The sequence below is a fragment of the Setaria italica genome, chromosome VII (genome assembly GCF_000263155.2).
Source record: "Setaria italica strain Yugu1 chromosome VII, Setaria_italica_v2.0, whole genome shotgun sequence".
Taxonomy (NCBI): Eukaryota; Viridiplantae; Streptophyta; class Magnoliopsida; order Poales; family Poaceae; genus Setaria; species Setaria italica.
Window position 1 is genome coordinate 2,469,843 of NC_028456.1, and position 12,634 is coordinate 2,482,476.

The window sequence follows — 12,634 nt, forward strand, 5'->3', positions numbered from 1 at the left end:
AAGGTTTTGCTCGGGCTCTTCATTGCCATCGGCGGATATGTTGAGGTATGTGTCCGCCTGGTTACTCTCTTCTTCGGTGTACGTTACATTATGATCTCTACCAGCAATAATGTCCTCCAGCATGAACCTTGCATTCTCGTCATCCGCCATCTCAACTACTCCAAACACACATGAAATCATAATTACATGTACATTAAGGTATATAAATAAAATCATAGCAACGTACACATGAAACCGTACATGAAATCAAATTTACATGAAAACTTCTTAATTACATGAAAACTTACATGAAAAAAATACACAAAAAAGCTTGAATGAAACTTAATTACATGAAATGTCTTTATTGTATTACAAGTTAATGTACATACATGCACTCATAGAAGAACAACGTGAACCATACTAATTTATACTAATTTCTACTAAATTCTATCAAAATTGAAGAATAATCTATTTATAGAGATTTCTACTAATTTATTGGAATTTTTCTTAAATTTGTACTAATTAGTACAATTTCTAAGAATTTCTACCAAATTTTATAACTAGAAAATTTTATAACTACCAAATTCTAACTTCCTATACAATTTTACCAATCCAAAATTTTCTATTAATTTTATAACTAGAAACGAATAAATATAAAAGGCTTGCATCACTGCCAACTTTATTCTAACTTCCTATACAATTTTGACAATCCAAAATTTTCTATTAAATTTATAACTAGAAAATAGAAAATAAAAAAGGCTTGCATCACTGCCAAATTTATTCTAACTTCCTATACAATTTTACTAATCCATAATTTTCTAACAATTATATAACTAGCAAAAAGTAAAAAAAAAGGCTTGCATCATCACTGCTTGCATCACTACCAAATAAATTAACGCTACTAGAGCGGCGGGTGCCAGGGTTTTACGCGCGCGGGCGCCACGTCGGGTCGATGAGGCGCTAGGGTGGCCGCGGCGGCAATGCGCGCGAGGCGGATCGGGGCTCGAGGCATGGACGGAGGAGGGAGGACGGGGTGCCGGACGACGGATCGAGGAGGGAGGACGACGGGGCGCCGGATGGAGGACGAGGGAGGACGGGCTGTCGGGCATACTCCCCAGGCCCACGAGTAGGCCTTGGACGGCCCACTAAGGGACGTACTCGGACAAGATCAGAACAAGGATAGGCGTATCCTTGTCGGACTAGTCTTGTATGTTTATGGAAAACTACTCGGGCCAATACCGAGTAGAACTCTGTAATAGTACCCGACTAGGGCTCAGACTTGTAACCCTGCCCTCCCGAGTATATAAGGCCGGGCAGGGACCCCCCTCAGAACAACTCCAATTCATCAATCCTCAAGACCAGAACATACATCAATACAAACCAACACACAGGGCGTAGGGTATTACGCGATCTAGCGGCCCGAACCTGTCTAAATCGTGTTCCTTGCGTCACCATTGATTCCTTGATTCTCGACGACCCTTACCGCATAAAAGACCACCTAGGGTACCCCTAGGCGGGTTGCCGGTCTAAAACACCAACAGCTGGAGCGCCAGGTAGGGGGTCTCGTCGAGTTTCTCAGCGCGAACTCAATGGCGAAAGTCATCACCAGGCCCGTCTTCTTCATCGAAGCCGGCACCACCTTCGTTTTTGGATCCTGGTTCTGCGTCACCGAAGGCTCGGGATCGTTCCGGCACCAGATCGTCGACATTCACGAGAAGAAACCAGAAGATTTGACCAGAAAAAATCAAGATTTCAAAGTCAACGAATTCGAGTTCAACTACGCGTCGGATTCGACTTCCCCTCGAACTACTCCGTTTCCCCGATCAGGGGTCGGGCTCCGCCGACCCCAGGACTCAGGGTCGGGTGAAGCGGAGCCTCACTCGGGGTCGGGCGAGGCGGAGCTACTCTTCCAAAGGGTCAGGCTCCGCCGATCCCAGGACTCAGGGTCAGGCAAAATGGAGCCTCACTTGGGGTCGGGCGAGGCGGAGTCTCGCTCAGGGGTCAAGCTCTCCCGACCCCAGGACTTGGGGTCGGGCGAGGCGGAACTACTCCTCCAAAGGGTTTGGCACTCCCGACCCCAGGACTCGGGGTCGGGCGAGGCGGAGTCTCGCTCAGGGGTCAAGCTCTCCCGACCCCAGGACTCGGGGTTGGGCGAGGCGGAGCTACTCCCCCAAAGGGTCGGGCTCAGCTGACCCCTGGACTCAGGGTCGAACTCGCTCCGGATTCGGTGGCCCCAGTCAGCATCCAAATCAGTTTTGACTTCAAAGCGGTTCCCGCACGGACTCCGCAACGCGACAAAAGTCTACCAAGGTTTTCTTGCTCGAACCCGAGTTGAACTCGGGCATGACGAAGATGTTGACTCCGACTCATCCTACGCACCAGAGATACCATTATCTGGTCCAGCCCAAGGGTTGGTAATAACTTCGACATCTCAAGGCAGATTCGTCCACTGGCCGGGATTGCGACCATCTCTTCTCGACCGTGACTACGACTCACGCCTTGTCGCCCATATAGACAACCTACCATTTCAAGAAGGTGTTCCACTCACTTCCAACCGCGAAGAAAGTTACACAGAGATTGCAACATCAAGCTCCAGAAGCTACTACCCGGACAGGGAGGTACCTGTTATTACTCAGAATAACATCCCGGGTACTAGCCAGAACAGAACCCTCAGGCGATTAGCACAAGTCGACTACATCTCTGAGGATGAGTCTATAGCTGACGCCCCTCACAATGAAACTTCCGAACAGCGCAACCAACGAAGGGCGCGCAATGCCACTCGAGCTGAGCGACGACAGTCGATGGCTACAAATATTCCTATTACGAATCTTGAACGGGCTTTCAACGCAGTCCAGGCTCAGGAGCATAATACTCCACTCGCGGCTATCGCTTCAATCAACCTTTTAATGACATTGATTCCTCAAGATAAGGATAACGCAGCCAGAGCTCAACTCGTGCAGCGTGGCAACGGACTAATCGCACAACTCACGGAGCAAGCTTACAAGCTACTCGACAAAGAATCACCAATCCCGTCCGTTCCTCGCATTACATCGCATCAAGCCGGAAGCAGGAAGGCTGCAGATAAAAATGACACCCCACGAAACAATGATGCAGTCAACCAACCCCGGCAACACAGCCAAGGTCCAAGCAAGCATAAAGCTCGTACTCGACAGAAGGATGTGGGTGAAGTCAGCTGCACCAACTCGGTTAAAAATATTCGCCCTACTCGGAAGGTCCGCGAGATGTCCAAGCGATCTAAGAGAAATCCTCAACAGTCGGCGCGAACGAGAAGTCGACAGCTACAACCACTTTCCTGCTTTCACAAACCGGGTAATGAAAACAAAATTACCCAAAAAGTTCAAACCAACCGGCATTACCAAGTACGACGGCAAGCAAGACCCAGTTCAATGGCTACGCTGTTAGTCACTAGCCGTCCAAGCAGCCGGGGGTAACAACGACACCAAAGTCATTCATTTCCCCATATGCATGGAACCCGCACCACTGACCTGGCTTGAGTCACTCAAACCCAAGTCCATTGACTCTTGGGAAAACTTGACAAAGGCTTTTACTAACAACTTCGCCGGCTCCATGGCTAGACCAGGCAACAAGATCGACTTAAGACAAATTAAGCAGAAAGAGGGCGAGACCCTGCGCGACTATCTGCGACGGTTCTTCGAAAAGAAGGCTACTATAGTGGACATCTCCGAAGCAGACGTCATTGAGTGCTTCCAAAACGGACTCTATGATCGACGAACATACCAAGACTTCGGTCGCCGACGACCAGCCGATGTCAAACAACTCAAACTCATGGTGCAACAGTGGGCCGATGAAGAGGACAAAGAACGAGAACGGTTCGGTTCCCACCGTAACCGTGGACGCGACAACATCCACAACAATGAAACAGATAAAACTCGGCATAACGATGCTCGGAACTCCTATCCGGGTAACCACAATCGCAAAAGGAAACCCGACAACACCGTTGCTGCCATGACCAGCTCCGGAAAAAAGGGACATTGCAGAAACGACGAAGGACTAACCTTCACGGAGCTACTCAAAAAGTAGTGCCCATGGCACCCGACTAGCAAGCACTCCGCAATAGACTGTTACAGCATGCGCCGAGTCATGCAAGACTTACCTGTACCACCAACTCCTGAAGAGTACGCCAAAAATAGAGATGAGGGTAAAAACAAAGCCCGCAACGACAAAGATGAGGACGGCGATTTCTAACCAGCTTCAAAAACCATCAACGTCATTTTTGGCGGCATTCCTGGCACTGCATCCAAGCGAGCTAACAAACTCGTACTCAGGGAGATCATGGCCATCGAGCTGACGGACCCCACACCGCTAAAGTGGTCGGAAGTTCCAATTTCTTTCAGCAGAAAAGATCAATGGACAAAATTTTCAAAACCAGGCCATTTTCCACTAGTCCTGGATCTAGTCGTGGCAGGTTCAAAGTTAACCAAAGTACTCATCGACGGCGGGAGCGGCCTCAACGTTATTTTCGCCAAAACATTAAGGAAAATGTGCCTCGACGTCACTGAAATGCTTACCCCAACGGATTCACCTTTCTACGGCATTGTGCCCGGAAACGCGGCCATACCACTGGGACAAGTTATTCTTCCAGTCACCTTCGGAACTAAGGAACATTACCGCACCGAGTACATCAGATTCGAGGTCGCTGACTTCGAGACATCTTATCACGCCATACTCGGATGGCCAGCACTAGCCAAGTTTATGGCCATACCACATTATGTCTACCTGGTACTCAAAATGCCAGGTCCCAAAGGAGAGCTCACGCTCCGAGGAGATCTCCGGAGATCATACGAATGCGACACCGAGGCCGTGGAAATTGCTGCGACTACTCAATCTCCTAGTCCCATGCAGCAAATCTTCACAGCCTCAAAAAAGCTTCATCCAACTGAACTCGAGATCCCGGAAACCAAGTCGGGATCCACGAAAGTGAAACCTGCCAGTGAGCAAGACTTCAAGTCAATAGACCTCCAGACCGGTGATCCTTCCATGACAGCCCTGATCGGAACAGGGCTAGATCCTAAATAGGAATTCGTGCTCGTCAGTTTCCTTCGGGCTAACCATGATATCTTCGCTTGGAGGCCGGCTGACATGCCAGGTGTGCCCAAGGAACTGATCGAGCATTCCCTCAACGTCGATCCCAAAGCTACTCCAAAACGGCAACAACTACGCCGGTTCACTCAGGACAGACGAGAAGCAATCAAAAAAGAGTTAGCCAAGCTACTCGCGGCAGGATTCATCAAGGAAGTCTTCCATCCTGACTGGCTCGCCAATCCTGTGCTTGTTCGTAAGAAAAACAATGAATGGAGAATGTGTGTCGACTACACCGACCTCAACAAACACTGCCCGAAAGATCCTTTTGGGCTACCCAGGATCGATCAAGTGGTTGACTCCACCGCCGGGTGCGCCTTGCTATGCTTCCTCGATTGCTACTCCGGCTATCATCAGATAAGCCTCAAAGAGGAAGATCAAGCGCAAACAGCGTTCATCATGCCCTTTGAAGCTTTCTGCTACAAAACAATGTCCTTCGGACTAAAGAACGTAGGAGCGACTTATCAAAGGGCCATACAGATGTGCTTTGAAAAACAACTTCATCGCAATGTCGAAGCTTATGTCGACGACGTCGTCATCAAATCAAGGAACCAGGAGGAACTCATTGCTGACTAGGAGGAAACTTTCTCCAGTCTCCGTGCTTTCCAATGGAAACTCAATCCTACTAAGTGTGTCTTTGGAGTACCTTCCGGCAAACTACTCGGGTTCATCATTAGCCATCGCGGCATTGAGGCCAACCCAGAGAAGATATCTGCCATCACAAACATGCAGGCACCAGCCAGCATTAAGGATGTGCAGAAACTCATAGGCTGCATGGCCGCTCTCAACCGGTTCATCTCGAGACTTGGAGAACGGGGACTACCCTTCTTCAAGCTTCTCAAATGCCAGGACAAGTTCAAATGGACGGAAGAGGCAGATAAGGCATTAACACAACTCAAAGACTTTCTGTCAAAGCCTCCTGTACTCACCGCTCCCTCGCTGAACGAAGACTTGCTCCTATACATCTCTGCTACTACTCATGTCGTCAGCACGGTAATAGTAGTCGAACGGTCTGAACCGGGCCACGCTTACAAGGTCCAACAACATGTCTACTTCATCAGCGAAGTACACTCGGACTCCAAAACTCGGTATCCACCGATACAAAAACTCCTATATGCCATTCTGCTCACCTCCCGGAAGCTGCGCCATTACTTCCAAGAGCACAACATCACTGTCATCTCCGATTTCCCGCTCGGCAAAATTCTCCATAACAGAGATGCCACGGGTCGAATCTCCAAATGGGCAGTCGAACTCGGAGCTCTCACTTTGAACTTTAAGCCAAGGACAGTCATCAAGTCTCAGGCTTTGGTCGACTTCATAGCTGAGTGGACCAAAAATCAAGTTCCAACTCCAGTCGAACGACCAGAACATTGGGTAATGTACTTCGATGGATCCCTCAAACTTGAAGGGGCCGGCGCAGGTGTCTTACTCATCTCCCCCAAGGGAGACCAGCTCAAGTACGTGCTGCAGATATTCGGGGAAGCATCTAATAACGAAGCCGAGTACGAAGCACTGCTACATGGCCTTCGCCTCGCAATCTCCCTCGGCATCAAACGACTACTGGTGTATGGCGACTCCCTAGTCGTCATAAACCAGGTCAATGATGAGTGGGACCGAAACAAGGACAACATGGATGCTTATTGCAAAGAAGTCCGTAAACTGGAAAACAAATTCTCCGGCTTGGAGTTCCATCACATCGTCCGCGACAACAACGTTGCCGCCGACGTTTTATCCAAAATGGGCTCAACTCGTGCAGAAGTTCCAGCATGAATTTTCGTACACAAACTACGCAAGCCGTCCATACCTAAACAGGTAACACCGCCAGTAGCCCCGACTACTGACGTCTCCCGAGAAATCATGATGATAGAGGTCGACTGGAGGACACCCTTCATCGACTACATCAAAGATCACCAGCTACCATCCGACAGGAATAAAGCTGAGCAAATCTCCCGACGCGTAAAGAATTACATTCTAGTCGGAGACAAGCTCTACAGGAAAGGTGCATCATCTGGAGTACTCATGAAGTGCATCACCAAAGAAGATGGCCAAGAAATCCTAGAAGAGATTCACAGAGGCATCTGTGGCAACCACGCATCTTCAAGGACACTAGTTGGCAAGGCTTTTAGAGCGGGCTTCTACTGGCCAATGGCTTTGGCCAACGCCAAACAACTGGTTCAGAAATGCAAAGGTTGTCAATTCTTCACAAAACAGCAACACGTGCCGGCCTACAAGCTAGTCACAAATACCTCCAACATGGCCATTTGACTGCTGGGGGCTCGACATGATTGGCCTGTTACCAACTGCGCCAGGAGGATTCAACAGAGTACTCGTGGCAATCGACAAGTTCACCAAATGGATCGAGGTCAAACCGGTCACTTGCCCCAAGGCAGACCGAGTCCTCGACTTCTTGGATGAAATCGTACACCGCTATGGTTTTCCCAATAGGATTATCACAGATCTCGGGTCAAACTTCAATAATCACGACTTTTGGGAATATTGCGAGAACAGCGGCATCGACGTCCGCTATGTCTCGGTTGCTCATCCGTGAGCCAACGGTCAAGTCGAGCGTGCTAATGGCATGATACTCGATGCTCTGAAGAAACGACTACATGAAGTCGGCAACACCAAAGGCGGCTGATGGCTCAAAGAGTTACCCAATGCCTTGTGGGGCCTACGTACCCAACCATGCAAGACTACGGGACTATCACCCTATTTTCTGGTATATGGCTCAGAAGCCATATTACCCGCCGACATAATGTGGCAATCACCATCCGTTGAGCACTACGACGAAGAACTTGCAATAGAAACGCGGCGAACGGATATAGACAGTTTGGAAGAAAAAAGATGCGCAGCACTAGTGCAATCTGCTAGATACCTTGACGGTTTAAGGCATTATCACGACCGCAACGTCAAGGAAAGATGTTTCAACTCGGGCGATATGGTCCTTAAGCGTATCCAAGACACGTCAGGATTGCATAAACTCAATTTACCGTGGGAAGGTCCTTACATCGTATCAAAGGTTACAGGAATCGGATCTTACAGACTCCAAGAGCTCTCAGGAGAACAGGTGCCAAACTCCTGGAATATAGAACACCTCTGTCGCTATTACCTATAGCAGCACTCGAGTACTCACTTCAAGGCAACTACTCGGGATGACTACCCGACTACCGACTTCAAGGGGTGTTAGCTTCGACGAGCTATCAGTACAACAAGGATCCTTGCCCTGATACAAAATCTTCATATCAATCTTTACTGAAACAAGAGTACATCAAGTTACATACGAGTACAAGGACTCAGCTTACACGAAGACTACAAGCAACTGCCTACTGGCGGGCTGCATTTAAGCCTCAGGCTTTTACTATATCACAAGGCCACTCAGGTCTGCCGACCGCAGGAAGGGCCTACATGCAAGGAAGCTGTGCAAAACACAGCCACGCCCAGGTACCCTACCCAAGGCAACGCCAGGTACTCCATCACCGCCACCGCCTTGACAGCAGCAACGCCAAATCTGGCAAGACGCGCCTAGAGGGAACCAAGGCTGCTCTTTTGCTAGCCTTGCGAAGCCCATCTACTCTACGGCTGCACCTCCACCTCTTTCAGAGCAGGATAAAGACCGTGACACTTGTCACCCATCACTCGTGAGTTCCAGCGCGTACTCCACCAGATCACGAGCTGCAAGATGAGGCGTGCGACGAAACCTCCTACGAGGATTCTTCTAGCATCGCGGCTATCCCTATGAGCGCAGGAGTCTGTGGAGTGAAGGTGGCCTCAATCTACGAGGAATCTTCTAGCACCGGTGCACTCTTTGATGGCTCTCTACACTCAAACAGAAGCAACCGCAGGCAATCCATCGCTACTCAGGAGCTTGAGTTGGTTCGCCCACCAGATGGCCCTATTTATAGCCGAAAGCTCCAACTACCACCTACTCAAAAGTTACTATGCACCCGTGATCAATGAGTCTGACGACTCCTGACTCTGCCCATGTGACTGCACTCATGCCGCAACGGACAAAGGAACACAGTACACCCGTGCATCCTCAATGGACAAAAGAGCACAGTACACCCGTACATCCACAAAGGAAAGACGAGTACAGTACACCCGTGTCACTCAGAAGACGAGTACTCAAACAGCATTACGACTACTCGACACTCGGGACTACTACAAGCCAAGCATAGCCTACATGTCGGGGGCTTCGACTACTCCGACCTCAAGGTCGGGCGAGGCGGAGTTATTACCCTCGACGAGGTCAGGCTTAGCCGACCCCAAAATTCAAGGTCGGGCGAGGCGGAGTTTTCACCCTCGAAGGGGTCAGGCTTAGCCGACCCCAAAACTCAAGGTCGGGCGAGACGAATCCCCTCCCCAGAGGGTCGGGCACAGCAGAGTTGCAATACTTCGGGATTCGACAAAATGGAGTAAAAACTACTCTTTGCAAGACAACAACAACAAATTCAAAGGCTTGGCATTTCAAAACATCAATGTACTCGAATACAAGAGTACACAAACAGCTCAAAACTCTTCTAAGGAGACAAACTCTGACATCTTGGATGCAATAGGCTCCGCCTCCTCGAGGTACTGCGCATAAGCCTCCTCTGTGCAGTTGCGAGCCACGCCATCACCAGCTGCCAACAAGTCTGCCCTCGGGTAGTAGGACTTCACAACCGCAAGAACCTATTTGCAAACAGTCTTGCAAAGTCCCGCCACTTTACTCGGGGCAGCTCTTAGTCGCTCTACTAGCGATTGCGGTCCTGTGCCTTCCTCCACAGGGGCTATGGCATTCACCAAGTCTTCGGCCGCTCCAGACAGCTCTCGGAGTTCGCCCCGAAGTCCTCCCAAGGTCTGGGCATGATCTCTGCATGCCACCATGGCCATGGCAAGCATCACGCCATTCTGCATCTTTCGGTCCTGCTGATGCTCGCAAGCAGCCTGTGCTTCCGTGACCACGGCCCGAAGATGTTCGGCTTCATCTGCCACTCGGTCATGAGCGTTCCTCCAATCGATAACTTGGCTCCTTCCAGCTGCTTCCTGCTTCTTGTGCTCTACAAAGCAAAGAACTCAGGCCACAGCCAACTATAGTTGGACACACCCAAAGTAGTCGCAATGCTTACCTTGATACTTCTTGTTCAAGGACTTGTAGCGGCTCTCCAGTTTTTCTTGCAGAACCGCGTGATCCGCGCGTTCCACGGCAAAGGACTTCGCCCCGACTTCATGCACCCAAAGAGCTTCTGTCAGTTGGGCACATTCCTGCTCCAACTGGCGGCTTCTTTCCTGAAAAATCCAAGTATGGTGTAATCAGTTTAGAAGCCTCACGACTACTTGAGTCATGCAATAACATCAACAATATCTACCTGGAAGCCCCGGAAAACATCAATGGCCCTCTGGAACTCCAAGTCAGAAGGCAGACTGAGTACTAGCCTTTGGGTACTCTCCACAAGATGAGGAATCGTACCCAGAGCAGCACCTACAACATTTACCATGTCAGCTATCGATTACGACTACAATAAACAGACTACAGGCACTTACCTGGAGCAGTCGCTTGTTTGGCTTTTCCAACATCTACTACAGCCAGCGATCCGCCAGTAGATGATGACAAAGCAGCGCCTTCTGAGCCCGATGCAGCGGCGGGAACTTCCACCGAGCAGATCACGTCCTGAAGCATCGATATAGTAGCTCCAAGACGGCCGGCGTCGACCTCGGGTACCTCTTCAACAATCAAGTCCTCCAAATGAACAGATGTCAACGGGTCCGGCACTATCCCTATCTCTATAGGGATAGTCTCCTCTGCATCCCTGCACCAACAAAGTGTCAACTGCATGATTCCAAGACAAATCCAACGTCATTCAAAAAGAAATGAAAGCTCACCGGGTTGAACGTGGCGGTAGTCGCACACGCTTCTTCCCGGTGACAGGCGGCCGAGTACTAGGCGCCGTGGAAATACCGACCGGTGCTGTCTTCTTGCCAAGACCTACAAAACCGAAGTTAAGACTCCAATACTACTCGAACGAATATACCCAGAAGGGATAACGCTTACCACTGGCGATCAGATTGGACAGCAAGGTACCAGTAGCAAGTACTGGCGACACCTCCTTCACTGTACCCGCTACTCCAGCAGGCAGTCTCAGGACCGCCTGATCAGCAATAGGCAGCATGACGGCCGATGAAGTTGGCACGGTTAACTCGGGGGCTACCCCAGCTTCTGTTGACGACACCTTCTCCGGCAACGTGTCAACAGCCACATCACCGACCTCTGGGTCGGGCACGGCCATTTCTTCAGAAACAGCCTCATCTTCACCAAGTGCCATATCCACAGCCTTCACGAACCAAGACAAGATTCACCACATCAATAACGAATTCCAAGTTCGTCAGTAATAGACAAGTTACCGACTACATACCTTGATACCCCGAGACTTCTCAGGGGTTGAAGCAGACTTAGCCGCAGACATCTTGCGGACTACTCTACATCTCTTAACAGGAGGAGAAGGATCTTCCTCCGACTCCTCGATGACAGCTTCCGACTCTTCTTCCGACTGCGCCAAGTAGCCGGCAAGAACTCGGGACTTCAAACAACAAATCGGTATCAGCAACAAGAAGAGCAAGTCAAAAGAAGAACAAGTCAGGAGGAAAGTACTTACCACTTCTAGCTCATACCAGGCGTCATACTGATGAAGGGCTGCAGGGATTACTGGTACTCCCTGATAGTTCCTAAAAAACTTAGCCAGCAGCGCCTCTACGTCATCATCAGATATGTCCTCATCAGACATACGTGATGGATCCTTCAGACCTGCGTACTCACTTCCCGAGTGAGCACGTTTTTGAAGTGGCTGGACCCTTCTCTTCACGAAGCTGGCTGCCACGTTGATCCCAGTCAAACCGAGTGCCTTCAACTCGGTGATCTGCTGCATTAGGTGATCGAGCTCATGGGTGTCCTCGGGCTCGCTCACCCAGTTCTTTGCATGCTTGGGCGCGTGACCAGTCACCACAGGCAAGTAGGGTTCATGGTTACCGATATAGAACGACCTTTTCTTCCACTCCCCATGAGAATCGGTTAGGTTGTACTCAATATACGCGCCCGAGTTCCTAAGCTGGAACCCGGCGCCTCCGAAGACTTCCGTCCGCACTCGGCTGAGGCTTGCAACAGAACAGCTTCCCAAATAACTCGAGACTTGGAGGTACTCCTAGAAAAACTTCGCACAGATGTACAAATATAGACATGTGCAGTACACCATTGGGATTCAAGTGGACGAGCTGAAGTTTCTAGTACTCGAGAACACCTCTGAAGAAGTCGGAGGTGGGCACCGCCAGTCCCCTTTCCACAAAATGAGGAAGCATCACCGTCTCGGCAGAATGTTCCTCAAACTGCCACGCATTGGGAAACGCGGGGCGCCACTCAAGGATCTCCTTCGGCTGAAGGAGCTTGGCATCAACTAGCGCTTGGACAGCTTCCTCCTCCATCACCGAGTGTTGCCAAGTTACCCCAGGTGGCGACGGTGCAGTTTGGTTCGTCGGCCCCACCTTCGGCGCTGGCAGCACCAACTCC